A 26,744-nucleotide genomic window follows, 5' to 3' on the forward strand; every position below is an offset into this window, starting at 1 on the left:
CAGTGCACGGAGGCTCCAGAGGAATCACCGGGATCAGTAACCCCTGCAGTGCCGCAGCTTCCCCTGCACTTCTCCTACAGACTCATCACACTACAGGGAGAGGCAGAAGTGATCTACAGGAGGAGGAGAGGAGGCGGGGCAGGGGAGGAGGCGGGTCAGGGGGTGGGGGAGGAGGCGGGGCAGGGGAGGAGAAGAGGGAAGGAGGCGGGGCAGGGGAGGAGAAGAGGCAGCTCAGGGGGAGGAGATGGAGAGAAAGGAGGAGGATGTTCATGTATGTTCCCTCCTCTATGCCCAGTTAAAGGGATATGTCTCCATGTATGTTCCCTCCTCTATGCCCAGTTAAAGGGATATGTCTCCATGTATGTTCACTCCTCCGGGCCCAGTTAAAGGGCTATGTCTCCATCTATGTTCACTCCCCGGGCCCAGTTAAAGGAATATGTCTCCATGTATGTTCACTCCTCCAGGCCCAGTTAAAGGGATATGTCTCCATGTATGGTCACTCCTCCATGCCCGGTTAAAGGGATATGTCTCCATGTATGTTCCCCCCTGCAGGCCAAGTTAAAGGGATATGTCTCCATGTATGTTCCCTCCTCCAGGCCAAGTTAAAGGGATATGTCTCCATGTATGTTCCCTCCTCCAGGCCCAGTTAAAGGGATATGTCTCCATGCATGTTTCCGCCTCCATGCCCAGTTAAAGGGATATGTCTCCTTGCATGTTTCCTCCTCCATGTCCAGTTAAAGGGATATGTCTCCATGTATGTTCACTCCTCCATGCCCAATTAAAGGGATATGTCTGCATGTATGTTCCTTCCTCCAGGCCCAGTTATAGGGATATGTCTCCATGTATGTTCCCTCCTCCATTCCCAGTTAAAGGGATATGTCTCCATGTATGTTCTCTCCTCCAGGCCCAGTTAAAGGGATATGTCTCCATGTATATTCCCTCCTCCAGGCCCAGTTAAAGGGATATGTCTCCATGTATATTCCCTCCTCCAGGCCCAGTTAAAGGGATATGTCTCCATGTATGTTCCCTCCTCCATGCTCAATTAAAGGGATATGTCTGCATGTATGTTCCTTCCTCCAGGCCCAGATAAAGGGATATGTCTCCATGTATGTTCCCTCCTCCAGGCCCAGTTAAAGGGATATGTCTCTGTGAGGGTCGAGATAATGATTATATGTTTATAATGATTACATGCTTTATGGTTATATACATGTAGACTCTGTGATACATATATATATATATTTATGTCTTTGTACTCTGCATATTATGAAATACAGAGCTTTTCCCTTAAACCAGTTATAACCTGATATATATCTTTGTATATGCACATGCACAGCACTGACAGTGGCAGTTTAACCACAAGTCCTATAATGCTTTACAGGTGTCTCTCTCATTGACCTTCCACCATAGTTACATCACTGCTTTTAGAGTATGCTTCCACCTGCTGTGTTCAAGTAGTCCCTACACTTACTGATCCCCTGCATAGCAGATTCTGCTATAGAAATGCCTTTCAGTCCTAATCACCGTATATATGAAATACAGCTAAGCTATACTTTTTACAAACCCATATAAAAAATGAAATATGATCTAGGATTGGCTGCTAGCGGCAATATAGACAGCTTTACCATAGCAGTTTTTATAAATATTTTTTCTCATAAAACATATATATTATACTGAGGACTAACTGGTGATATATATATATATACTATACTATACTGGACAGGAACCCTGGAAGCACAGCAGGACAGGAACCCTGGAAGGCACAGCAGGACAGGAACCCTGGAAGGCACAGCAGGACAGGAACCCTGGAAGGCACAGCAGGACAGGAACCCTGGAAGGCACAGTAGGACACAGGAATGGCAGCAACACGGAGGAACACTGGTAACGCTGGAGACAGGAACACTGGAGACACAGTGTTTGGGAATGCTGGGTGGCAATCACTTCTGTAGGAACGGCTTAGGGAAGCCTAACGGCATGGAAACCATAGAGATCCTAGGAGAAAAACCAGTGGCAAGTGAAGGGAGGTGTCAGATTATAAGGGTGAGCCGGATTAGCCAGCGCCAATCAAGAGGAGGCTGGCCCTTTAAGGCTAGACGAGCCGGCGCACGCACGGCCTAGTCTGGAAGCAGGCGTGCGGCCTCGTCGGACCCAGAGCAGAGCCAGGAGCCCGGAGAGGTGATAGGACAAGGTCCATAGAAGGACAAGGGTGTGCCGCCATCTGAAACATGGATCGCGGGTGCATCCGTGATAGATACATACATAGATAGATAGATAGATACATACATAGATGGATACATAGATAGATGGATGGATGGATGATAGATAGATATATAGGAGATAGATAGATAGATAGATATATAGGAGATAGATAGGAGATAGATAGATGGATGGATGATAGATAGATATATAGGAGATAGATAGATAGGAGATAGATACATAGATAGAATATGGATAGATAGATGAGAGATAGATAGATAGATAGGAGATAGATATACATTAGATAATGATTGATAGTTAGAATATGGATAGATAGATACATAGATAGATAGATATGATATAGATAGATAACTAGATAGGAGATGGATGGATAGATAATAGTTGAACACTCACATATTGCAGACTTACAGGGGGAGGACTGCAGGACATGTGTGAGATGAGGAGAAGTCAGAGCTCAGATCCTTTACTTATTTGATTGATGGTGGCTACATGTGGGGGAGGGCTGCTACACTGTAATATGACAGATCTATAAACATGTTAGGGGCAGTCTGTGCTCTGGATGGACCCTCTTCCTTCCTGGGTGTATTACCTTTATTGTGCCCCTGTTTGCTCTGGAGGAGCCTGGTGTTAGACTTGTAGTGCAGATCACAGCCTGCACTCGGCTGCACAGCTCATTCGGCCCCTCCCCCTCTCTCCCATTGGCTGCTCCTTGTCAGCTGACCTCCTTCAGTGTGAGGCAGTGGAGAAATCTCCAGTCAGAGATGTAAACAGAGGAGCAGAAACTGAATCCTTCTGCGCAGCCTCAGCCAGAGGAGAAGGCAGAGGACGGGACACAGCTACCAGCAGGGGCGCCAGCAGTCAGCTTACAGCAGAATAACTCAGTAAGGCTGCATCATTTTTAATAAATGTAAATGGTGAAATTATAGTTTACAATGCACTGAGCTGAACTCTGTCCAGGTGCTTTTGGTGACATAACCCCTTTAAGAATAGCACCGGCATCCGGACCAACGGCCGATTTCCTGTAGACAACGATGATTGGAAATTCCCCTGGCATAGCAACAGAAGCACAAGTTTTGAGGACCAATCAGCAGGGGACAGGGGCCAGACATATATGCTTAGCTCTCACCAATTGTAATGATTTTAATGTATGTAACCACGCCTCTTTGTATGAATATAAAAAGTTGTACATCATGACGTGTGGATATGGGATGGACCCCCACTTTATTTAAAAACAACTTAGACAATAGAAAAACCTGGTGTCCGAAAAAAATACACAAACACGTAACTTAATGGGTCAAAATGGCCACAGCTTTATTTGTATCACTGGAATAAAAACAAACAGAGGAGGAGTCAGATGACATGCTAGAGGTGGGATTTACCAATACCCCAATCTACAGCTGCCTGACATACAGCACCCGGCCAGACAGCAATAAAGGGGGCGGCACGCTCTGGCGGCCATTCTAGCAGAGCCCGGACACTTTAAGGGCACCAATGACCCTAGTGAAGATCATCCCTTGTGTTCTTCACCACCGTGCCCGCCCCTGGCTGCTTTTACCATTACCCTTGAGGCTGCCACTTCCAAAGCTCAGCCTGTTCTCCACCAGGAGGTTTTACATCCTCTAGAAGTTAAATTAGTCCACCAATAACTTGCTGCACCTTCCACCTGACTCCTCCACCGCCGCAAAGAGGCCATTTGACACCTTAAAACGACTCGACTGCCACCAAACAATAAAATCCCATCAATGGGAATGCAATGGTTTAACTAAAAAATACCAACACAACCCACTTGCACAAACTGGTAAAGACATTGTGAAAACTCCAAACTTTTACAAATATACTCTACTAGTAGCGTATAATAGTGAAGCAGGATACCGTACAACCACGATGTGGAATAAATGCCTGGGGAGCTAAATATATTCTGAAAAGACTAGGTATTAGACACCAAAAGCGTAGATTTTACAACTCTCTTCCCCCTCTCTCTTACTGTATCTCCAGTAACTTTTTTTTTTTTTTGCTTCTGCATGCAGGCCTATGTGTTACATTGCAAAACATCATTGCCGTTATTCTAAAGCAACAAAATGCTGTACCTCGCATCTAGAGAACCACTAGTCATACTTGAATATACACTCACCGGCCACTTCATTAGGTACACCTGTCCAACTGCTCGTTAACACTTAATTTCTAATCAGCCAATCACATGGCGGCAACTCAGTGCATTTAGGCATGTAGACACGGTCAAGACAATCTCCTGCAGTTCTCCCGAGCATCAGTATGGGGAAGAAAGGTGATTTGTGGCCTGTGAACGTGGCATGGTTGTTGGTGCTGGAATGGCTGGTCTGAGTATTTCAGAAACTGCTGATCTACTGGGATTTTCACGCACAACCATCTCTAGGGTTTACAGAGAATGGTACGAAAAAGAAAAAGCATCCAGTGAGCGGCAGTTCTGTGGGCGGAAATGCCAGAGGTCAGAGGAGAATGGGCAGACTGGTTCGAGCTGATAGAAAGGCAACAGTGACTCAAATTGCCACCCGTTACAACCAAGGTAGGCAGAAGAGCATCTCTGAACGCACAGTACGTCCAACTTTGAGGCAGATGGGCTACAGCAGCAGAAGACCACACCGGGTGCCACTCCTTTCAGCTAAGAACAGGAAACTGAGGCTACAATTTGCACAAGCTCATCGAAATTGGACAGTAGAAGATTGGAAAAACTTTGCCGTGTCTGATGAGTCTCGATTTCTGCTGCGACATTCGGATGGTAGGGTCAGAATTTGGATCCATCCTGCCTTGTATCAACGGTTCAGGCTGGTGGTGTCATGGTGTGGGGAATATTTTCTTGGCACTCTTTGGGCCCCTTGGTACAACGCCACAGCCTACCTGAGTATTGTTGCTGACCATGTCCATCCCTTTATGAGCACAATGTTCCCTGTAACATCTGATGGCTACTTTCAGCAGGATAATGCGCCATGTCATAAAGCTGGAATCATCTCAGACTGGTTTCTTGAACATGACAATGAGGTCACTGGACACAAATGGCCTCCACAGTCACCAGATCTCAGTCCAATAGAGCATCTTTGGGATGTGGTGGAACGGGAGATTCGCATCATGGATGTGCAGCCGACAAATCATCTATAAACAAATTGTGTGGAGTTTAGGAACTTCACTCACATTGCATGACCACGCCTACTTGTTTTGACCCCACCCACAAAAATGGGGCCACTTTTATAGTTTTTTCCAGGGCCACTTTAAATTCCCAGTCCGCCCCTGCTGGGGAGTACTTTGTTCCGCATGCATCATCAAAATATCATTAATGGCTTTTCTCTGTTCATACAGGCGGTCTAACATATAGTCTGGAATTCCAACGGGTGGAAACATCGCATATCAGACTATGTTGGGGGAGGCCGTTCTGACGCTGCAACTCGAGGAGGGTGTGCTTGGCTTTGGAAGAATGGCTGAAGTGCGTGCACAGTGTCCTGGCCATTTTTAGAATGTCTTGCAGATGGGTGGAAGACATGAGGAATGTGTTGACAACCAGATTGAACACGTGCGCCATGCAGGGCACATGGACCATCCCTCCTCGGTGCAGTGCGGACACCATGTTCCTCCCGTTGTCTGTCACCATGGTTCCGATTTTTAGTTGTCGCGTAGAAAGCCACACATTGATTTCTTCTTGCATGACGCGGAGCAGTTCCTCCCCTGTGTGACTTCGTTTGCCCAGGCAAACCAGTTGTCCTCACCGGTGTCAGTATGCACAGCCTGACTACTGCAGGAAGCAGAGGATGTCTGCCCCACCTCTTCACTGTCAAGCAGCTGCTGACTGTCCTCAAACACTTTGTCCTCGCTGAGTAGTGGCGCTGAGCCCAGACCACCTAGTAGCTCTCTGGCTGCGGGAAAGGAACAGGACAGAGTCTGGTTGAGGACAGGTGAGGGCCGCTGACCTGCTCCTGGGCCATGCCAACTAATTGTTGTATCAGAGGAACCCACGGACTCTTGGCTGGGGTTGTCAGATGTTATATTTGAGGAACTGGGTGACCTAGTCAACCAATCAACAACCTTTGGGTTGTTGATCAACACACTGCCGCTAGATGACAGCGGCAGTTCTCCCTCACAGAGTCACCCCTGCTGCGACATCCCCTTACTGTGCTGCCACCTCTGCCTGCTCCACCTGCCACCTTTCTGTCTGACATAGTGGTTTATAAACTACGTGGATTTGACACTTATTTGTTGCTCTGAACTTTAGCAACAAAAAGTATTGGAATTTGCGTTATACAGATACCCTACAACGGACACCCTGGGAGAGGAGCAGAAATCACTCTATAAACTAGGTGGATATGACACGTATTTCTTGCTCTCAACTTCAGCAACAAAAAAAATATTGTAGTTTGCGTTATGCAGATCCCCCACAACTGACACCCTGAGAGTGGTCCACAAATCACTACAGCAGCAGTGTGGGTATGAAACAGATTTCTTCCTATTGGATTCAGTAACTAAAAAGAACTGCTATTTTGTGTATACAGATCCCCCTAAACGCACACCCTGGGATTGGAGCAGAAATCGCTACAGCACAGTACACTAACAGCAGCTAGACGCTACAGGCAGCACATGCAGTGTGAAGTGCAGAGATTGAAAATGGCTGGTTTTTATAGGGCTGTGTGACATCACATAAGCCTGCCGGTCGCTGATTGTCTTACAGGTCTGCACATGTCATCGGGGGTGTTCCTTTCTCCTTCCCAGAGTTCTCTGCCCCATGTAACACGTTGTGCTCGCGCCCATTTAGCTAAAAAAAAAAAAAGAGGGAAAAAAAAACTTTGTTCCCAAGAATCAGCGTAAACTTGGGGTTTGTGACGAATCGATTCGCCCATCTCTAGTCCACGGTCATGTGATGTTACACAGGTGCACAAGTCATTAGTATCACAGAGTGTTATCAGAGCCGTTGTCCTGCCCCCACTTCACGTACCCCCGGGGTCTAGGCGGAGCTCGACAGGCAGTTAAACGCCTTTCTACAGTTCAACAAGACTGGGTGAAAGTCCGTAGCTTTATTAAACTGATGTAGGATTAGGGGGAAACTGAAGAAAAATAGGAATGTACAAGCTATTAGAATAGCACAATAATATAACAGGAGGTCGTTACATACATTACATTAGCATATAACAGGAAACAAGCGGATACAGATACAGTCTGGGACCAAACATGGCCGACCATGAGGTTGGGCCTATCAGTGCAATTACAGATCTATACATTACACTTCATATAACAAACTTTATACAGAGTGGTCCTGTAGCTGCTAGTAGCTAGAGATTCTTATAGACAGTCTCCTTACCAGCTATACTACAACAAGGGGTAAGATGGATGGATATAGGTCTTCTCTCTGTGTAGACATGAAGGGAACTGCCCTTCTCCTACCCACAATCCTTTGTACCCGCTAGTGGGTGGGGAAAACAGAATGTAAGCAATTATTAACTCTGGCCATTAGATGGCGCCTGCAAACAAACACATGTTACATAACGGACAAATTATGAACATCATTTAACCTGCATAACATTAGCCAGTGGGCAGCACAGCCGTGTTATACTAACGAGCCGCGCACCTGTGTCACATCAAATTTGTGAAGACTGACAGCAAGCAGAGATCTAGGAAACTGTGAGAAATTAATACAGAAAGTATATTGGAAAAGGGTAAAACTTTTCCTCACACAAACAATATCAATTATTTGCAGAAAGTGGACGAGCCCTTTAATTTCCTGACTTTTGGTCCTGTATATATAGTAGCAGTATGGACGCCGGGCAGGACATTGCTGGGAATACTCGCGTCTTGTCCTAGAAGACAGATCCATAGAATAGTTTGGATCCCGGTGTAGAACCCAGTGAGTTATAGTTTCCTCTCTCTTGCTGTAGTGAATGATTGGACGCGTCCTCCGCCTTTTATTTCATGTGCAGTTTATTGTTCAATACATTTTTATCATTTTTGTTATCATTTATAATAAAACAGCTTCTCCGCTGCAAATCAAGTAAAGACATTTACCACATCCCGAACACGAAACTGGTTTCTATTTTGTGTGAATTCTCTGATGCTTATTAAGACAAGATTTTTTTGCAAAACATTTCCCACATTCTGAACATGAATACGGTTTCTCCCCTGTGTGAGTTCTCTCATGTCCCACAAGTGCCGATTTCTGAATAAAACATTTGCCACATTCTGAGCATGAATATGGCTTCTCCCCTGTGTGGGTTCTCTGATGTTTAATGAGATCTGAGGTTGTAGAAAAGCTTTTTCCACATTCTAAACACAAATATGGTTTCTCTCCTGTGTGAATTCTCTTATGTTTATTCAGACGCGTTTTCTCCGAAAAGCTTTTTCCACATTCTGAACACAAATATGGCTTCTCCCCTGTGTGGGTTTTTTAATGTCGTTTAAGTGCTGCATTAACCGCAAAGCATTTGCCACATTCTGAACATGAAAATGGCTTCTCCCCTGTGTGAATTCTCTCGTGTATATTAAGCTGCGATTTCTCCAAAAAACCTTTTCCACATTTTAGACATGAAAATGGTTTCTCCCCTGTATGACTTCTTTTATGTCGTGTAAATGCTATGTTACCCACAAAACTTTTTCCACATTCTGAACATGAAAATGGTTTCTCCCCTGTGTGACCTCTACAATGTATAATAAGTTCTGCTTTCTTAATAAAACCTTTGCCACATTTGGAACATGAAAATGGCTTCTCCCCTGTGTGAATTCTCTCATGTATAATAAGAGCTGCTTTCTTAATAAAACCTTTGCCACATTCTGAGCATGAAAATGGTTTCTCCCCTGTGTGAGTTTTCTCATGTGCATTAAGGTGCGGTTTCTGAAAAAACCTTTTTCCACATTCTGAGCATGAATATGGCTTCTCCCCTGTGTGGCTTCTACAATGTATAATAAGACTACGTTTGTTAGTAAAACATTTGTCACATTCTGAACATCTCCCCTGTGTGAGTTCTTATATGTTGTGTAAGCGCTTTATTACCCGCAAAACATTTTCCACATTCGGAACATGAAAATGGCTTCTCCCCTGTGTGAATTCTCTCATGTACATTAAGGTGCGATTTCTCAAAAAAACTTTTTCCACATTCTGAACATGAATACGGTTTCTCCCCTGTGTGGCTTCTACAATGTATAATAAGTTCTGGTTTCGTAATAAAACTTTTGCCACATTCTGAACATGAATATGGCTTCTCCCCTGTGTGACGTCTTTTATGTCGTGTAAGCGCTCTATTATCCGCAAAACATTCTCCACATTCGGAACATGAAAATGGCTTCTCCCCTTTGTGGCTTCTACAATGTATAATAAGACTGCGTTTGTTAGTAAAACATTTGCCACATTCTGAACACGAATATGGTTTCTCCCCTGTGTGGCTTCTACAATGTATAATAACACTAGTTTTGGCAGTAAAACATTTGCCACATTCTGAACATGAATGTGGCTTCTCCTTTGTTGCAGCTCTTGGATGTTCTTTTTCTCTTCTGTGATTTCTTTTACGACTATAAATTTGTGATAAATCAGAACTGATTCCCGGTGTAATCGGCTCAGATGATTGGTTATTGCTGTGAAGAGCGGAGGGTAAATCCAGGCTCCTGTCACGCTCTTTGTCTGTATCTTCTGTGATATCACAATCATCCACTTTCATTTCTAAAGATATCGGACGTTCCTCTGAGCCGTGGGTTATGTCATCTGTTACACAACAAAAAATTGGGGTGGTTAGGACAACCTGTGTTATGTTATGTCATCTGCTGAGAGCAAAAGGGTCAGGGGTAACGGAATTGTTACATCCACAAAAGCAAAGACTGGTCAGTAATTAGCCCATGCAGCAGAAATGCACCTCTGTACCCCCTGCACCTCATACCTACCCCTGTACCCCCTGCACACTCCGCACCCCTGTACCCCCTATACATCTAAACCCTTTTACTCCTGTCCTCATTCATTCCTGCGCCCTAGCACCTTACACCCCTTCATCTCTGCTCCCTTCGTCCACACGCTTTTTTCCATAGTCGTTACACAGGATAGTATCAGGGTCATCAAGACACAACACTGACACTGATCAGGTGCTTGGATATATTTTGAGGAACTGGATAAAGACAGAAATAAGGGGAACAGAGGAGGAATCAGTTCTAGAAAGTAATGACTGATAAGTCCATCAGTTCTCACCATTCTGGGGGTCCCTGGCCCCAGCGTCATGTCCTCCTTCCCAGGCTCCCTCCTCCTCCTCCTCCTCCTCCACCTTGGGGATCATCTTCTCCTCAGTGTCACTTCCATCCATGTTAGAAGATTCTGCTCCTGGGAAGTGAATATGGACGTCATCATCCCATGTAATAACTTATCTCTACCATCTTATCTATCTGGTCAGAAGATTTCATGCAATTAATAAGGTACGAGAGTGAGAGGAGATGGGACAAGGGGAAACACTGCGGTGAGAGTCGTTATTCCATCAGATTTCTACAAACTTGAAATATTTTTATATATTTTCTATTCCTTGTAAAGCATAAGAATTACAATAAGCAAAGTCCTGGATAACAAAATATAGATGTCATCTGTTCTCTCTCCATTCTCAGCCTAAGAGCCTCCAGGAAGATCGTCCTCCAAGAAGTTCTCCTCATGCGAGTCCTGCTTGGGTCTTTTATACCCCCTTAGTGGTCTGCCCCCTCTTGGAGATGTTCCCCCCTAATGCTGAAAGCTCTTCCCCCCCATGTAAATGAAGGCTGGTGCTGGAGCTGCTACAGAGAGAGAGGAGCAGGGAGAGAGAGAGAGGGGCGCGGGAGAGGAGCAGAGAGAGAGAGAGAGGGGCGCGGGAGAGGAGCAGAGAGAGAGAGAGAGGGGCGCGGGAGAGAAGCAGAGAGGGAGGGGCGCGGGAGAGGAGCAGAGAGAGAGAGGGGCGTGGGAGAGGAGCAGAGAGACAGAGGGGCGTGGGAGAGGAGCAGAGAGAGAGAGGGGCGCGGGAGAGGAGCAGAGAGAGAGAGGGGCGCGGGAGAGAAGCAGAGAGAGAGGGGCGCGGGAGAGGAGCAGAGAGAGAGAGGGGCGCGGGAGAGGAGCAGAGACACAGAGGGGCGCGGGAGAGGAGCAGAGACACAGAGGGGCACGGGAGAGGAGCAGAGACACAGAGGGGCGCGGGAGAGGAGCAGAGACACAGAGGGGCGCGGGAGAGGAGCAGTGACACAGAGGGGCGCGGGAGAGGAGCAGAGAGAGAGAGGGGCGCGGGAGAGGAGCAGAGAGAGAGAGGGACGCGGGAGAGGAGCAGAGAGAGAGACAGTAGCGGGAGAGGAGCAGAGAGAGAGACAGTAGCGGGAGAGGAGCAGAGAGAGAGGAGCGGGAGAGGAGCAGAGAGAGAGCGGAGCACAGATAGAGAAGAGCAGAGAGAGAGAGGGGCGCGGGAGAGGAGCAGAGAGAGAGAGGGGCGCGGGAGAGGAGCAGAGACACAGAGGGGCGCGGGAGAGGAGCAGAGACACAGAGGGGCGCGGGAGAGGAGCAGAGACACAGAGGGGCGCGGGAGAGGAGCAGAGACACAGAGGGGCGCGGGAGAGGAGCAGAGACACAGAGGGGCGCGGGAGAGGAGCAGAGACACAGAGGGGCGCGGGAGAGGAGCAGAGAGAGAGAGAGGGGCACGGGAGAGGAGCAGAGAGAGAGAGAGGGGCACGGGAGAGGAGCAGAAAGACAGAGGGGCGCGGGAGAGGAGCAGAGAGAGAGAGGGGCGCGGGAGAGGAGCAGAGAGAGAGAGGGGCGCGGGAGAGGAGCAGAGAGAGAGACAGTAGCGGGAGAGGAGCAGAGAGAGAGACAGTAGCGGGAGAGGAGCAGAGAGAGAGACAGTAGCGGGAGAGGAGCAGAGAGAGAGGAGCGGGAGAGGAGCTGAGAGAGAAAGAGAGGAGTAGAGAGAGGCTGGAGAGGAGCAGAAAGAGCGAGGGGCGCGGGAGAGGAGCAGAGAGAGAGACAGTAGCGGGAGAGGAGCAGAGAGAGAGGAGCGGGAGAGGAGCAGAGAGAGAGCGGAGCACAGATAGAGAAGAGCAGAGAGAGAGAGGGGCGCGGGAGAGGAGCAGAGAGAGAGAGGGGCGCGGGAGAGGAGCAGAGACACAGAGGGGCGCGGGAGAGGAGCAGAGACACAGAGGGGCGCGGGAGAGGAGCAGAGACACAGAGGGGCGCGGGAGAGGAGCAGAGAGAGAGGAGCGGGAGAGGAGCTGAGAGAGAGCGGAGCACAGATAGAGAAGAGCAGAGAGAGAAAGAGAGGAGTAGAGAGAGGCTGGAGAGGAGCAGAGAGAGCGAGGGGCGCGGGAGAGGAGCAGAGAGAGCGAGGGGGGCGGGAGAGGAGCAGAGAGAGAGAGAGGGGCGCGGGAGAGGAGCAGAGAGAGAGAGAGGGGCGCGGGAGAGGAGCAGAGAGAGAGAGGGGCGCGGGAGAGGAGCAGAGAGAGAGAGGGGCGCGGGAGAGGAGCAGAGAGAGAGAGGGGCGCGGGAGAGGAGCAGAGAGAGAGGAGCAGAGAGAGAGAGGGGCGCGGGAGAGGAGCAGAGAGAGAGAGGGGCTCGGGAGAGGAGCAGAGAGAGAGAGGGGCTCGGGAGAGGAGCAGAGAGAGAGAGGGGCGCGGGAGAGGAGCAGAGAGAGAGAGGGGCGCAGGAGAGGAGCAGAGAGAGAGGGGCGCGGGAGAGGAGCAGAGACAGTAGCGGGAGAGGAGCAGAGAGAGAGGAGCAGGAGAGGAGCAAAAAGAGAGCGGAGCAGAGAGAGAGAAGAGCAGAGAGAGAAAGAGAGGAGCAGAGAGAGAGGAGTAGAGAGAGGCTGGAGAGGAGCAGAGAAAGGAGGGAGAGGAGCATACAGAGAGAGAGAGCATCAGAGAGAGAGCATCAGAGAGAGCATCAGAGAGAGAGGCGGGAGAGGAAGAGAGAGAGAGACGGGAGAGGAAGAGAGAGAGAGACGGGAGAGGAGCAGAGAGAGAGAGAGGGGCGGGAGAGAAGCAGAGAGAGATAGGGGAGGGAGAGGAGCAGAGAGAAAACGAGTGGCTGGAGAGGAGCAGGAGAGAAGCAGAGAGAGAGGCGGGAGAGGAGCAGAGAGAGAGAGGGGCGAGGAGCAGAGAGAGAGAGAGGCGCGGGAGAGGAGCAGAGAGAGAGGGGCGCGGGAGAGGAGCAGAGAGAGAGGGGCGCGGGAGAGATGCAGAGAGAGAGGGCGCGGGAGAGATGCAGAGAGAGAGGGGCGCGGGAGAGGAGCAGAGAGAGAGGAGTAGAGAGAGGCGGGAGAGGAGCATATAGAGAGAGAGAGCAGTAGAGAGAGAACAGTAGAGAGAGAGCATCAGAGAGAGAGGGGGGAGAGGAAGAGAGAGAGAGGCGGGAGAGGAGCAGAGAGAGAGAGGCGGGAGAGGAGCAGAGAGAGAGAGGGGCGGGAGAGAAGCAGAGAAAGATAGGGGCGGGAGAGGAGCAGAGAGAAAACGAGTGGCTGGAGAGGAGCAGAGAGAGAGAGGGAGAGAGGAGGGAGAGGAGCAGAAAGAGAGAGAGGCAGGAGAAAGGCGGGAGAGAAGCAGAGAGAGGCAGGAGAGGAGCAGAGAGAGGCAGGAGAGAAGCAGAGAGAGAGAGGCGGGAGAGGAGCAGAGAGAGAGGGGCGAGGAGCAGAGAGAGAGAGAGGGGCGGGAGAGAAGCAGAGAGAGATAGGGGGCGGGAGAGGAGCAGAGAGAAAACGAGTGGCTGGAGAGGAGCAGAGAGAGAGAGCGAGAGAGGCAGGAGAGAGAGAGGCGGGAGAGGAGCAGAGAGAGAGAGGCGGGAGAGGAGCAGAGAGAGAGAGGCGGGAGAGGAGCAGAGAGAGAGGCGGGAGAGGAGCAGAGAAAGGAGCAGAGAGAAAACGAGTGGCTGGAGAGGAGCAGAAAGAGAGAGATGGAAGCAGAGAGAGCGAGAGAGAGGCAGGAAAGAGAGAAAGAGAGAGAGGGGGGAGAGGAAGAGAGAGAGGCGGGAGAGGAGCAGAGAGAGAGGCGGGAGAGAAGCAGAGAGAGATAGGGGCGGGAGAGGAGCAGAGAGAAAACGAGTGGCTGGAGAGGAGCAGAGAGAGAGAGGGAGAGAGGAGGGAGAGGATCAGAAAGAGAGAGAGGCAGGAGAAAGGCGGGAGAGGAGCAGAGAGAGAGGCGGGAGAGGAGCAGAGAGAGGCAGGAGAGGAGCAGAGAGAGAGGCGGGAGAGGAGCAGAGAGAGAGGCGGGAGAGGAGCAGAGAGAGAGAGGGGCGAGGAGCAGAGAGAGATAGGGGGCGGGAGAGGAGCAGAGAGAAAACGAGTGGCTGGAGAGGAGCAGAGAGAGAGAGCGAGAGAGGCAGAAGAGAGAGAGGCGGGAGAGGAGCAGAGAGAGAGAGAGGCAGGAGAGGAGCAGAGAGAGAGGCGGGAGAGGAGCAGAGAAAGGAGCAGAGAGAAAACGAGTGGCTGGAGAGGAGCAGAAAAAAAAAGAGAGAGGAGGAAGAGAGAGAGAGATGGAAGCAGAGAGAGCGAGAGAGAGGCGGGACAGAGAGAGCGAGAGAGAGGCAGGACAGGAGCAGAAAGAGAGAGTGAGAGAGGAGCAAAGAGAAAGCGAGTCACTGGAGAGGAGAAGAGAGAAAGAGGAGCAAAGAGAGAGGCGGGAGAGGAGCAGAAAGAGAGAGGCGGGAGAGGAGCAGAGAGAGAGAGAGAGAGGGGCAGAGAGAGAGGCGGGGGAGGATCAGAGAGAGAGAGGCGGGAGAGGATCAGAGAGAGCGAGGCGGGAGAGGAGCAGAGAGAGCGAATCGGGAGAGGAGCAGAGAGAGCGAGGCGGGAGAGGAGCAGAGAGAGCGAATCGGGAGAGGAGCAGAGAGAGCGAGGAGGGAGAGGAGCAGAGAGGAGCAGAGAGAGCGAGGTGGGAGAGGAGCAGAGAGAGCGAAGCGGGAGAGGAGCAGAGAGAGCGAGGCGGGAGAGGAGCAGAGAGAGCGAGTCGGGAGAGGAGCAGAGAGAGCGAGTCGGGAGAGGAGCAGAGAGAGCGAGGCGGGTGAGGAGCAGAGAGAGCGAGGCGGGACAGGAGCAGAGAGATAGAGAGAGGCGGGGGAGGAGCAGAGAGAGAGAGGCAGGAGAGGAGCAGAGAGAGGCGGGAGAGGAGCAGAGAGAAAACGAGTGGCTGGAGAGGAGCAGAAAGAGAGAGAGGAGGAAGAGAGAGAGAGTTGGGAGCAGACAGAGCGAGAGAGAGGTGGGACAGGAGCAGAGAGAGAGAGCGAGAGAGGAGCAGAGAGAAAGCGAGTGGCTGGAGAGGAGCACAGAGAGAGAGCGAGAGAGGCGGGAGAGGAGCAGAAAGAGAGGCGGGAGAGGAGCAGAAAGAGAGGCGGGAGAGGAGCAGAAAGAGAGGCGGGAGAGGAGCAGAAAGAGAGGCGGGAGAGGAGCAGAAAGAGAGAGAGGCGGGAGAGGAGCAGAGAGAGAGAGGCGGGAGAGGAGCAGAAAGAGAGCGAGAGGCGGGAGAGGAGCAGAGAGAGAGCGAGAGGTGGGAGCAGAGCAGAGAGAGAGCGAGAGAGGCCGGAGAGGTGCAGAGACAGAGAGAGGACGGAGAGGAGCAGAGAGAGAGAGAGGACGGAGAGGAGCAGAGAGAGGCGGGAAAGGAGCAGAGAGAGAGGCGAGAGAGGAACAGAGAGAGAGCAGCAGAGAGAGAGGCGGGATGGGAGCAGAGAGAGAGAGAAAGAGAGGCGGGATGGGAGCAGAGAGAGAGGGAAAGAGAAGCGGGAGAGGAGCAGAGAGAGAGAGAGAAGCGGGAGAGAAGCAGAGAGAGAGAGGCGAGAGAGGAGCAGAGAGAGAGAGGCGAGAGAGGAGCAGAGAGAGAGGTGGGAGAGGAGCAGAGAGAGAGAGAGAAGCGGGAGAGGAGCAGAGAGAGAGAGGCGAGAGAGGAGCAGAGAGAGAGGCGGGAGAGGAGCAGAGAGAGAGAGGAGCAGAGAAAGAGAGAGGAGCAGAGAGAGGCGGGAGAGGAGCAGAGAGAGAGAGAGAGGAGCAGAAAGAAAGCAAGTGGCTGGAGAGGAGCAGAGAGAGAGAGAGGGGGGAGAGGAGCAGAGAGAGAGGCGGGAGAGAGAGAGGGGAACAGAGAGAGAGAGAGGGGAACAGAGAGAGAGAGAGGGGAACAGAGAGAGGCGGGAGAGGAGCAGAGAGAGAGAGGCTGGAGAGAGAGAGGGGAACAGAGAGGGGAGCAGAGAGATAGAGAGAGGCGGGATGGGAGCAGAGAGAGAGAGAGGCGGGAGAGGAGCAGAGAGAGAGAGAGGCGGGAGAGGAGCAGTGAGAGAGGGGCGGGAGAGGAGCAGAGAGAGAGGCGGGAGAGAAGCAGAGAGAGAGTCGGGAGAGAAGCAGAGAAAGAGTCGGGAGAGGAGCAGAGAGAGGCTACAGAGGTGAAGAGAGAGAGGAGTAGAGAGAGAGAGGAGCACAGTGAAAGAGAGAGTAGCAGAGAGAGAGAGGCGGGAGAGGAGCAGAGATAAAGAGGCAGGAGAGGAGCAGAGAGAGAGAGGCGGGAGAGGAGCAGAGAGAGAGAGGCGGGAGAGGAGCAGAGAGAGAGAGGCTACAGAGGTAAAGAGAGAGAGGAGCAGAGAGAGAGGAGCAGAGAAAGAGAGAGGAGCAGAGAGAGGCGGGAGAGGAGCAGAGAGAGAGAGAGAGAGAGGAGCAGAAAGAAAGCAAGTGGCTGGAGAGGAGCAGAGAGAGAGGCGGGAGAGAGAGAGGGGAACAGAGAGAGAGAGAGAGGGGAACAGAGAGAGGCGGGACAGGAGCAGAGAGAGAGAGAGGCGGGAGAGAGAGAGGGGAGCAGAGAGAGAGAGAGAGGTGGGATGGGAGCAGAGAGAGAGAGAAAGGCAGGAGAGGAGCAGAGAGAGAGAGAAAGGCGGGAGAGGAGCAGAGAGACAGAGAGGCGGGAGAGGAGCAGAGAGACAGAGAGGCGGGAGAGGAGCAGAGAGAGGCGGGAGAGGAGCAGAGAGAGAGAGAGGCGGGAGAGGAGGCGGGAGAGGAGGCGAGAGAGAGAGAGGCGGGAGAGGAGGAGAGAGAGAGAGAGAGTCGGGAGAGGAGCAGAAAGAGAGAGAGTCGGGAGAGGAGCAGAAAGAGAGAGAGTCAGGAGAGGAGCAGAAAGAGAGAGAGTCGGGAGAGGAGCAGAGAGGGGAACAGAGAGAGAGAGAGGGGAACAGAGAGAGAGAGAGGGGAACAGAGAGAGAGAGAGAGGGGAACAGAGAGAGAGAGAGGGGAACAGAGAGAGTCGGGAGAGGAGCAGAGAGGGGAACAGAGAGAGAGAGAGGGGAACAGAGAGAGAGAGAGGGGAACAGAGAGAGAGAGGGGAACAGAGAGAGGCGGTAGAGGAGCAGAGAGAGAGACGCGGTAGAGGAGCAGAGAGAGAGAGGCGGTAGAGGAGCAGAGAGAGAGAGGCGGGAGAGAGAGAGAGGGGAACAGAGAGAGAGAGAGAGAGGGGAACAGAGAGAGAGAGAGAGGGGAACAGAGAGAGAGAGAGAGAGGGGAACAGAGAGAGAGAGAGGGGGGAACAGAGAGAGAGAGAGGGGAACAGAGAGAGAGAGAGAGGGAGAGGGGAACAGAGAGAGAGAGAGAGGGAGAGGGGAACAGAGAGAGAGAGAGGGGAACAGAGAGAGAGAGAGAGGGGAACAGAGAGAGCCAGGACAGGAGCAGAGAGAGAGAGAGGCGGTAGAGGAGCAGAGAGAGAGAGGCGGTAGAGGAGCAGAGAGAGAGAGAGGCGGTAGAGGAGCAGAGAGAGAGGCGGTAGAGGAGCAGAGAGAAAGAGAGAGGCGGTAGAGGAGCAGAGAGAGAGAGTGAGAGGCGGTAGAGGAGCAGAGAGAGAGAGAGAGAGGCGGTAGAGGAGCAGAGAGAGAGAGAGAGGCGGTAGAGGAGCAGAGAGAGAGAGGCGGTAGAGGAGCAGAGAGAGAGGCGGTAGAGGAGCAGAGAGAGAGAGGCGGGAGAGAGAGAGGGGAACAGAGAGAGAGAGAGAGAGGGGAACAGAGAGAGAGAGAGAGGGGAACAGAGAGAGAGAGAGAGGGGAACAGAGAGAGAGAGAGGGGAACAGAGAGAGGCGGTAGAGGAGCAGAGAGAGAGACGCGGTAGAGGAGCAGAGAGAGAGAGAGGCGGTAGAGGAGCAGAGAGAGAGAGAGGCGGGAGAGAGAGAGGGGAACAGAGAGAGAGAGAGAGAGGGGAACAGAGAGAGAGAGAGAGGGGAACAGAGAGAGAGAGAGGGGAACAGAGAGAGAGAGAGAGGGGGGAACAGAGAGAGAGAGAGGGGAACAGAGAGAGAGAGAGAGGGAGAGGGGAACAGAGAGAGAGAGAGAGAGGGAGAGGGGAACAGAGAGAGAGAGAGGGGAACAGAGAGAGAGAGAGAGAGGGGAACAGAGAGAGCCGGGACAGGAGCAGAGAGAGAGAGAGGTGGTAGAGGAGCAGAGAGAGAGGCGGTAGAGGAGCAGAGAGAAAGAGAGAGGCGGTAGAGGAGCAGAGAGAGAGAGAGAGAGAGAGAGAGGCGGTAGAGGAGCAGAGAGAGAGAGAGAGGCGGTAGAGGAGCAGAGAGAGAGAGGCGGTAGAGGAGCAGAGAGAGAGAGGCGGTAGAGGAGCAGAGAGAGAGAGGCTGTAGAGGAGCAGAGAGAGAGAGGCTGTAGAGGAGCAGGGAGAGAGAGAGGGGAACAGAGAGAGAGAGAGGGGAACATAGAGAGAGAGAGGGGAACAGAGAGAGAGAGAGAGAGAGGGGAACAGAGAGAGAGAGACAGAGAGAGGGGAACAGAGAGAGAGACAGAGAGAGGGGAACAGCGAGAGAGAGAGACAGAGAGAGAGGGGAACAGAGAGAGAGAGGGGAACAGAGAGAGAGAGAGGGGGGAACAGAGAGAGAGGGGATCAGAGAGAGAGGGGAACAGAGAGAGAGGGGAACAGAGAGAGAGAGAGAGGGGAACAGAGAGAGAGAGAGAGAGGAACAGAGAGATAGAGAGGGGAATAGAGAGAGAGAGGGGAACAAAGAGAGAGAGAGGGAACAGAGAGAGAGAGGGGAACAGAGAGAGAGGGGCACAGAGAGAGAGAGAGAGAGAGAGAGGAACAGAGAGAGAGAGGGGAACAGAGAGAGAGAGAGGGGAACAGAGAGAGAGAGGGGGGAACAGAGAGAGAGAGGGGGGAACAGAGAGAGAGGGGAACAGAGAGAGAGAGAGGGGAACAGAGAGAGAGAGGGGAACAGAGAGAGAGAGAGGGGAACAGAGAGAGAGAGAGGGGAACAGAGAGAGAGAGAGGGGAACAGAGAGAGAGAGAGGCGGGAGAGAAGCAGAGAGAAAGAGGCGGGAGAGGAGCAGAGAGAGAGAGGCGGGAGAGGAGCAGAGAGAGAGGCGGGACAGAAGCAGAGAGAAAGGCGGGACAGAAGCAGAGAGAAAGGCGGGACAGAAGCAGAGAGAAAGGCGGGACAGGAGCAAAGAGAGAGAGGTGGGAGAGGAGCATACAGAGAGAGAGGAGCAGAGAGAGGGGAGCAAAGAGAGAGGCGGGAGAGGAGCATACAGAGAGAGAGGAGTAGAGAGAGAGAGGAGCAGAGAGAGAGAAGCAAAGAGAGAGAGGCGGGAGAGGAGCAGAGAGAGAGTCGGGAGAAGAGCAGAGAGAGAGAGTCGGGAGAGGCGCAGAGAGAGAGTCGGGAGAGAGAGAGGGGAACAGAGAGAGAGGGAGGGGAACAGAGAGAGAGGGAGGGGAACAGAGAGAGAGGGAGGGGAACAGAGAGAGAGAGAGGGGAACAGAGAGAGAGAGAGGGGAACAGAGAGAGAGAGAGGAACAGAGAGAGGCGGGAGAGGAGTAGAGAGAGAGAGGTGGGAGAGGAGCAGAGAGAGAGAGGTGGGAGAGGAGCAGAGAGAGAGGCGGTAGAGGAGCAGAGAGAAAGAGAGAGGCGGTAGAGGAGCAGAGAGAGAGAGAGAGAGAGGCGGTAGAGGAGCAGAGAGAGAGAGAGAGGCGGTAGAGGAGCAGAGAGAGAGAGGCGGTAGAGGAGCAGAGAGAGAGAGGCGGTAGAGGAGCAGAGAGAGAGAGGCTGTAGAGGAGCAGAGAGAGAGAGGCTGTAGAGGAGCAGGGAGAGCCGGGACAGGAGCAGAGAGAGAGAGAGGCGGTAGAGGAGCAAAGAGAGAGGCGGTAGAGGAGCAGAGAGAGAGAGAGAGAGAGGCGGTAGAGGAGCAGAGAGAGAGAGAGAGGCGGTAGAGGAGCAGAGAGAGAGAGGCGGTAGAGGAGCAGAGAGAGAGAGGCGGTAGAGGAGCAGAGAGAGAGAGGCTGTAGAGGAGCAGAGAGAGAGAGGCTGTAGAGGAGCAGGGAGAGAGAGAGGGGAACAGAGAGAGAGAGAGGGGAACATAGAGAGAGAGAGAGGGGAACAGAGAGAGAGAGAGAGAGAGAGAGGGGAACAGAGAGAGAGAGAGACAGAGAGAGGGGAACAGAGAGAGAGACAGAGAGAGGGGAACAGAGAGAGAGAGAGACAGAGAGAGAGGGGAACAGAGAGAGAGAGGGGAACAGAGAGAGAGAGAGAGAGGGGGGAACAGAGAGAGAGGGGAACAGAGAGAGAGGGGAACAGAGAGAGAGGGGAACAGAGAGAGAGAGAGAGAGAGAGAGGGGAACAGAGAGAGAGAGAGAGAGAGGAACAGAGAGATAGAGAGGGGAATAGAGAGAGAGAGGGGAACAAAGAGAGAGAGAGGGAACAGAGAGAGAGAGAGGGGAACAGAGAGAGAGGGGCACAGAGAGAGAGAGAGAGGGAACAGAGAGAGAGAGAGGGGAACAGAGAGAGAGGGGCACAGAGAGAGAGAGAGAGAGGAACAGAGAGAGAGAGGGGAACAGAGAGAGAGAGGGGAACAGAGAGAGAGAGGGGGGAACAGCGAGAGAGAGAGGGGGGAACAGAGAGAGAGGGGAACAGAGAGAGAGAGAGGGGAACAGAGAGAGAGGGGAACAGAGAGAGAGGAACAGAGAGAGAGAGGGGAACAGAGAGAGAGAGAGGGGAACAGAGAGAGAGAGAGGGGAACAGAGAGAGAGAGGCGGGAGAGAAGCAGAGAGAAAGAGGCGGGAGAGGAGCAGAGAGAGAGAGGCGGGAGAGGAGCAGAGAGAGAGGCGGGACAGAAGCAGAGAGAAAGGCGGGACAGAAGCAGAGAGAAAGGCGGGACAGAAGCAGAGAGAAAGGCGGGACAGGAGCAAAGAGAGAGAGAGGTGGGAGAGGAGCATACAGAGAGAGAGGAGCAGAGAGAGGGGAGCAAAGAGAGAGGCGGGAGAGGAGCATACAGAGAGAGAGGAGTAGAGAGAGAGAGGAGCAGAGAGAGAGAAGCAAAGAGAGAGAGGCGGGAGAGTCGGGAGAGGCGCAGAGAGAGAGTCGGGAGAGAGAGAGGGGAACAGACAGAGAGAGAGGGGAACAGAGAGAGAGAGGGGAACAGAGAGAGAGAGAGAGAGGGGGGAACAGAGAGAGAGGGGAACAGAGAGAGAGGGGAACAGAGAGAGAGGGGAACAGAGAGAGAGAGAGAGAGAGGGGAACAGAGAGAGAGAGAGAGAGAGGAACAGAGAGATAGAGAGGGGAATAGAGAGAGAGAGGGGAACAAAGAGAGAGAGAGGGAACAGAGAGAGAGAGAGGGGAACAGAGAGAGAGGGGCACAGAGAGAGAGAGAGAGAGAGGAACAGAGAGAGAGAGGGGAACAGAGAGAGAGAGAGGGGAACAGAGAGAGAGAGAGGGGAACAGAGAGAGAGAGAGGAACAGAGAGAGGCGGGAGAGGAGTAGAGAGAGAGAGGTGGGAGAGGAGCAGAGAGAGAGAGGTGGGAGAGGAGCAGAGAGAGAGGCGGTAGAGGAGCAGAGAGAAAGAGAGAGGCGGTAGAGGAGCAGAGAGAGAGAGAGAGAGAGGCGGTAGAGGAGCAGAGAGAGAGAGAGAGGCGGTAGAGGAGCAGAGAGAGAGAGGCGGTAGAGGAGCAGAGAGAGAGAGGCGGTAGAGGAGCAGAGAGAGAGAGGCTGTAGAGGAGCAGAGAGAGAGAGGCTGTAGAGGAGCAGGGAGAGCCGGGACAGGAGCAGAGAGAGAGAGAGGCGGTAGAGGAGCAAAGAGAGAGGCGGTAGAGGAGCAGAGAGAGAGAGAGAGAGAGGCGGTAGAGGAGCAGAGAGAGAGAGAGAGGCGGTAGAGGAGCAGAGAGAGAGAGGCGGTAGAGGAGCAGAGAGAGAGAGGCGGTAGAGGAGCAGAGAGAGAGAGGCTGTAGAGGAGCAGAGAGAGAGAGGCTGTAGAGGAGCAGGGAGAGAGAGAGGGGAACAGAGAGAGAGAGAGGGGAACATAGAGAGAGAGAGAGGGGAACAGAGAGAGAGAGACAGAGAGAGGGGAACAGAGAGAGAGACAGAGAGAGGGGAACAGAGAGAGAGAGAGACAGAGAGAGAGGGGAACAGAGAGAGAGAGGGGAACAGAGAGAGAGAGAGAGGGGGGAACAGAGAGAGAGGGGAACAGAGAGAGAGGGGAACAGAGAGAGAGGGGAACAGAGAGAGAGAGAGAGAGAGGGGAACAGAGAGAGAGAGAGAGAGAGTAACAGAGAGATAGAGAGGGGAATAGAGAGAGAGAGGGGAACAAAGAGAGAGAGAGGGAACAGAGAGAGAGAGAGGGGAACAGAGAGAGAGGGGCACAGAGAGAGAGAGAGAGAGGAACAGAGAGAGAGAGGGGAACAGAGAGAGAGAGAGGGGAACAGAGAGAGAGAGAGGGGGGAACAGAGAGAGAGAGAGGGGGGAACAGAGAGAGAGGGGAACAGAGAGAGAGAGAGGGGAACAGAGAGAGAGGGGAACAGAGAGAGAGAGGAACAGAGAGAGAGAGGGGAACAGAGAGAGAGAGAGGGGAACAGAGAGAGAGAGGCGGGAGAGAAGCAGAGAGAAAGAGGCGGGAGAGGAGCAGAGAGAGAGAGGCGGGAGAGGAGCAGAGAGAGAGGCGGGACAGAAGCAGAGAGAAAGGCGGGACAGAAGCAGAGAGAAAGGCGGGACAGAAGCAGAGAGAAAGGCGGGACAGAAGCAGAGAGAAAGGCGGGAAAGGAGCAAAGAGAGAGAGGTGGGAGAGGAGCATACAGAGAGAGAGGAGCAGAGAGAGGGGAGCAAAGAGAGAGGCGGGAGAGGAGCATACAGAGAGAGAGGAGTAGAGAGAGAGAGGAGCAGAGAGAGAGAAGCAAAGAGAGAGAGGCGGGAGAGTCGGGAGAGGCGCAGAGAGAGAGTCGGGAGAGAGAGAGGGGAACAGACAGAGAGAGAGGGGAACAGAGAGAGAGAGGGGAACAGAGAGAGAGAGAGAGAGGGGGGAACAGAGAGAGAGGGGAACAGAGAGAGAGGGGAACAGAGAGAGAGGGGAACAGAGAGAGAGAGAGAGAGGGGAACAGAGAGAGAGAGAGAGAGAGGAACAGAGAGATAGAGAGGGGAATAGAGAGAGAGAGGGGAACAAAGAGAGAGAGAGGGAACAGAGAGAGAGAGAGGGGAACAGAGAGAGAGGGGCACAGAGAGAGAGAGAGAGAGAGAGGAACAGAGAGAGAGAGGGGAACAGAGAGAGAGAGAGGGGAACAGAGAGAGAGAGGGGGGAACAGAGAGAGAGAGAGGGGGGAACAGAGAGAGAGGGGAACAGAGAGAGAGAGAGGGGAACAGAGAGAGAGGGGAACAGAGAGAGAGAGGAACAGAGAGAGAGAGGGGAACAGAGAGAGAGAGGGGAACAGAGAGAGAGAGAGGGGAACAGAGAGAGAGAGAGGCGGGAGAGAAGCAGAGAGAAAGAGGCGGGAGAGGAGCAGAGAGAGAGAGGCGGGAGAGGAGCAGAGAGAGAGGCGGGACAGAAGCAGAGAGAAAGGCGGGACAGAAGCAGAGAGAAAGGCGGGACAGAAGCAGAGAGAAAGGCGGGACAGAAGCAGAGAGAAAGGCGGGACAGGAGCAAAGAGAGAGAGGTGGGAGAGGAGCATACAGAGAGAGGAGCAGAGAGAGGGGAGCAAAGAGAGAGGCGGGAGAGGAGCATACAGAGAGAGAGGAGTAGAGAGAGAGAGGAGCAGAGAGAGAGAAGCAAAGAGAGAGAGGCGGGAGAGGAGCAGAGAGAGAGTCGGGAGAGGAGCAGAGAGAGAGAGTCGGGAGAGGCGCAGAGAGAGAATCGGGAGAGAGAGAGGGGAACAGAGAGAGAGGGAGGGGAACAGAGAGAGAGGGAGGGGAACAGAGAGAGAGGGAGGGGAACAGAGAGAGAGAGAGGGGAACAGAGAGAGAGAGAGGGGAACAGAGAGAGAGAGAGGAACAGAGAGAGGCGGGAGAGGAGTAGAGAGAGAGAGGTGGGAGAGGAGCAGAGAGAGAGAGGTGGGAGAGGAGCAAAGAGAGAGGCGGGAGAGGAGCAGAGAGAGGAGTAGAGAGAGAGAGGAGCAGAGAGAGAGAAGCAAAGAGAGAGAGGCGGGAGAGGAGCAGAGAGAGAGAGTCGGGAGAGGAGCAGAGAGAGAGAGTCGGGAGAGGCGCAGAGAGAGAGTCGGGAGAGAGAGAGGGGAACAGAGAGAGAGGGAGGGGAACAGAGAGAGAGGGAGGGGAACAGAGAGAGAGGGAGGGGAACAGAGAGAGAGAGAGGGGAACAGAGAGAGAGAGAGGGGAACAGAGAGAGAGAGAGGAACAGAGAGAGGCGGGAGAGGAGTAGAGAGAGAGAGGTGGGAGAGGAGCAGAGAGAGAGAGGTGGGAGAGGAGCAAAGAGAGAGGCGGGAGAGGAGCAGAGAGAGAGAGGCGGGAGAGGAACAGAGAGAGAGGCGCGGGAGAGAAGCGGGACAGGAGCAAAGAGAGAGAGGCGGGACAGGAGCAAAGAGAGAGAGGTCGGAGAGGAGCATAGAGAGAGAGGGGAGCAGAGAGAGAGGGGAGCAGAGAGAGAGAAAGAGAGAGGAACAGGGAGAGAAAGAGAGAGGAACAGAGAGAGAAAGAGAGTAACAGAGAGAGAGAGGAACAGAGAGAGGAACAGAGAGAGAGAGGCACAGAGAGAGGAACAGAGAGAGAGAGGCGCAGAGAGAGAGAGGAGCAGAGAGAGAGAGGAGCAGAGAGAGAGAGGGACAGAGAGAGAGAGGCGGCAGAGGAGCAGAGAGAGAAGCGGAAGAGGAGCAGAGAGAGAAGCGGGAGAGCAGCAGAGAGAGAAGCGGGAGAGGAGCAGAGAGAGAAGCGGGAGAGGAGCAGAGAGAGAAGCGGGAGAGGAGCAGAGAGAGAAGCGGGAGAGGAGCAGAGAGAGAAGAGGGAGAGGAGCAGAGAGGAGCAGAGAGAGAGGCGGGAGAGGAGCAGAGAGGAGCATGCTCGCATCTCTTAGCCACTAACTTCTACAACTTTTGATCAATATTTCTCTACTCCCTTCATCTACACATTTCCCCCAGTGTAATAAGTAAAATATATTCTGTAAGGCAAATCTACCATCCGGTTCCAAGCCCTGATACTGCGGACACTGATTCGGTTCTTGGACACATTTTGGAGAAGTGGATATAAGGAGAAGGAAGGGGAACAGAGGAGGAATCAGTTCTAGAAAGTAATGACTGATAAGTCCATCAGTTCTCACCATTCTGGGGGTCCCCGGCCCCAGCGTCATGTCCTCCTTCCCAGGCTTCCCTCTCCTCTCCTCCTCCTCCTCCTCCTCTTCTTCCTCCACCTTGGGGATCATCTTCTCCTCAATGTCACTTCCATCCATGTTAGAAGATTCTGCTCCTAGGAAGTGAATATGGACGTCATCATCTCATGTAATAACTTATCTCTACCATCTTACTGCGACTGAGGTGAAGGTGAAAGCCTCATTGAGCCCCATAGAATAAATGCCAAACCTAAGTATCCATTGGGCATCTTTCCCTCAGATTGTCCCAATCGCTGCCGGTTTTGTTGCTGCGCAAGTTCTATGGCCTGAAGTCAGGATCCCCAGGAGGTCCCCAGGGTGTTTCACCCACATGTGTTTAGTATCAGGGGTATTGATTTTGCTTTAGATTTTATATCTATTTCATGTTTATGCTGTCAAAAATTATCGCTTCTTTTCCCGACCTAATTTGGTAGGAGGGGGGGGGGGGTGAGGCGGGAGAGAAGCAGAGAGAGAGGAGGGAGAGGAGCAGAGAAAGAGAGGCGGCAGAGGAGCAGAGAGAGAGAGGCGGGAGAAGAGCAGAGAGAGAGAGGCGGGAGAGGAGCAGAGAGAGAGAGGAGGGAGAGGAGCAGAGAGAGAGAGGAGGGAGAGGAGCAGAGAGAGAGAGGCGGGAGAGGAGCAGAGAGAGAGAGGAGGGAGAGGAGCAGAGAGAGAGAGGAGGGAGAGGAGCAGAGAGAGTGAGGCCGGAGAGGAGCAGAGAGAGTGAGGCCGGAGAGGAGCAGAGAGAGTGAGGCCAGAGAGGAGCAGAGAGAGTGAGGCCGGAGAGGAGCAGAGAGAGAGAGGAGGGAGAGGAGCAGAGAAAGAGAGGCGGGAGAAGAGCAGAGAGAGAGAGAGGCGGGAGAGGAGCAGAGAGAGAGAGGAGGGAGAGGAGCAGAGAGAGAGAGGAGGGAGAGGAGCAGAGAGAGTGAGGCCGGAGAGGAGCAGAGAGAGTGAGGCCGGAGAGGAGCAGAGAGAGTGAGGCCGGAGAGGAGCAGAGAGAGTGAGGCCGGAGAGGAGCAGAGAGAGTGAGGCCAGA

General features: G+C 52.9%; 1 protein-coding gene and 1 pseudogene across 1 annotated transcript in view; one reads left to right on the plus strand and one right to left on the minus strand.

Annotated features, from left to right (window-relative positions):
* LOC140075967 (uncharacterized) overlaps nucleotides 1-26,744 on the plus strand; it is a 183,254-nt gene that overhangs the window by 79,491 nt on the left and 77,019 nt on the right. The gene's annotated exons all lie outside the window — the stretch shown is intronic.
* Nucleotides 7,233-25,701, minus strand: LOC140075969 (uncharacterized; annotated as a pseudogene).

This window comes from Engystomops pustulosus, chromosome 8 (assembly GCF_040894005.1).
Source record: "Engystomops pustulosus chromosome 8, aEngPut4.maternal, whole genome shotgun sequence".
Classification (NCBI taxonomy): Eukaryota; Metazoa; Chordata; class Amphibia; order Anura; family Leptodactylidae; genus Engystomops; species Engystomops pustulosus.